The sequence below is a fragment of the Amblyomma mixtum genome, chromosome 8 (assembly GCF_055824585.1).
Source record: "Amblyomma mixtum isolate Tamu chromosome 8, ASM5582458v1, whole genome shotgun sequence".
In the NCBI taxonomy this organism is placed as follows: Eukaryota; Metazoa; Arthropoda; class Arachnida; order Ixodida; family Ixodidae; genus Amblyomma; species Amblyomma mixtum.
The window spans coordinates 97,909,054-97,911,739 of record NC_143019.1 but is presented as its reverse complement, the minus strand read 5'-3'; positions in this window follow the sequence as shown (position 1 = coordinate 97,911,739).

The window sequence follows — 2,686 nt, the reverse complement described above, 5'->3', positions numbered from 1 at the left end:
CCGTGGAAAAGCCTCCCGCGTCTTACTGTAAACCCCATTCCACGCCACTTGTCTCCAACGATAAATCCAGGGCGGTGTGAAGCACTGGCGAACCATTTACCCACCCTGGGCGACGACACTTACTATACCGATGCCTGTATCCTCGAGCATCAAGTAGTTACTGCAGTAGTCGGCCCTCGAAGCACCTCCACACATCTCAACACAGGAGTGCCCTCCTCAACCGACGCAGAGACTCTGGCCATAGCAGAGGCGATTACGCTTCACGACCACCTTTCCTCCACCATCACCATACGTGCAGACTCTCAGGCTGCCATACGCTCATTCGAATCTCAAAAACTCCCTCCCCATGTACTAGACACTTTGCTGCAATACCTGACAGCCCAACCTACACTTCATGTCCGCCTTGAATGGATTCCTGGTCATCAAGGTATACCGGAGAATGAGCTTGCTCATGCTCAGGCCCGGGAAAAAATGCCACCGGGCCCTCCGACTACCTGGCCAGCCCATTATAATCCGAAGGCAGACCGCGCTACGCACCGACAGGACCACCGCGAACACCTTCGCAATTTGCGGCACATGCGACGAACCCTTCCGTCACCCTCCCATTTCCTTTGCCGTTGCGACGCCACTCTAATTCTACAGGCACAGACTAACTCCCTTCCCTCTGAACTGTATTCCCACTATATCCTTCATAAACCGGGCAAACCCGCCTGTCTCGTCTGCGGAGAGGATCCCTCAAACATTCATACATATTGATTATGCCCCCGCGCCACTAACTCTCCCACCAAACGGAAACGGGCAGCTAAGAAGGCTCGGACTTGAGCTGAAAAATACAAGTTATATATATATATATATATATATATATATATATATATATATATATATATATATATATATATATATATCGGTTGTGACAAAGGGAGTGTGAAAGAAAACTTCAGAAATGCTCATGACATATCGAATAAGCACCTTTCTTCTGCACAGCTTCAATATAAGCTTTGCAGGGTTTAATGTAATGCAAGGATAACCTGGTAAGGTATCGATTATTGATACCAGCAACACCTATGCTTCTAAAACAGAGAGCTCCACTTGAACGCTAATATTCAATTATGCATTGCCCGTTATGGCTATGATAACTGTATGGCTATGCCTGCCATACAGTTATCACACCGCTGGTTCACTTTAAACATGCCATACCTTGTAAGAGGTAGGCACTGCTGAAGTAAACCTATAAAAATTATTTGCTGCTTTTAGATTACTGTATAAAGCTCATTAAGCAGGTAATTAATTTATTTCGGTCTTTACTGTGATCAAGATTCCCAAGCACGAGAGGCATCAGGGAAAAAACTATAAAAAAAGCATTTCACACTATAACACAATGCGCTTGACTAGGGGAGGGCTTTCATGACACCCGCAATATCTTTTTCCTTTCTCTTGTTCCTCTTTTAAAAGATGAAAAAAAAAGAAATGAAAGAGAGAGGGAGCCTGGAGCAGGAGATTTTGTCAGGCTAAAAAAGACAAGGAGAAGATACCCACTCTTGTACCTATCCTTTTACAAGTGACACATGCTTGATATCCACTCAATGGCTGGTAGGCTGCACCAGCAGGTCTTGATGTCATTTGCCTCAGGTTGAGGTAGCATTGGCACGATGACAGATGAAAGCTGGTGCAAAAGTAGCGTGATGATACCGGTGGAGCAGCTGTACAGAGCTTGACTGCGGGCGCTTTGAAGAAAGGCTGCATTATAGCCATGCTTTCATAAACATCATCACAGAAACCACATCCCATTACAACCTGCAGCTCTTCAGTGCTATGTGTTCAGGAGTGGAGGCTAACAATTAATTGCCTATGCCTCCAATAGTTACATAAAAATGGTTTACAAAGCTAGTCATACTTTTCTTAGAGCTATTATTCGCGAATAACGTTATAATTTATCGCTTCAGGCTGAAAATATGGGAATGACATAAATGTACTGAATGTAATTCAAATAAAATGACAACAAACTTTCCATTGCGCGATTACCTCAGCTGCACTGCAATGTAATGGTTCTGCTATTTTTAATCGTCATTTCGTTGACCAGAGGTATTAAGAACCACAGCACTTGACGTGACTGAGATGAGGAACGGGCAATGCTCCATATCCAGTAAACACTCAGACAGCAGAATCAAAAGACGCACGCCGATACAAGCACTTTTCGTTCTTATGGTCTCCTTTTCAAGCGCTGCTCCTGTTCAGTCAGAATAACGAATCAAGCAGCAGTTCTCAGCCTGACACCAAATCCTATCACATAACTTCTCCTCCGACGAGCTGACGCAAAGAGCGCAAGGCGGCTGGTTAAAAGTTGCATAGTTGGCAAGCGAGCGTGCCAGAACACCTTCTCTCTGCAAACGATCGCGTGGTGGTCGCATTTTGCACCTTACTGCGAACAAGAAGTGAAGACCAGCCCAAATGCATTCGCAGCCCTCATGCATCCCCCTGACACGTCGCCGAAGTCACTTTCCAGTTCTGTACTTACATTCGTAAACGTTCGCGTCAAGCCGTTTCTTCTATGGGGCATCGGGCGCCGGCCGCTCTCGGCGTGGTTGGTTGCAGTACGTCAGAGCATTTTTGAGCACTGCATGCGCGTAAGAACGTCTTCCGCAGCACTGGAGCCATCTCTCACCTACCGAGTTCAGTCACACTACCA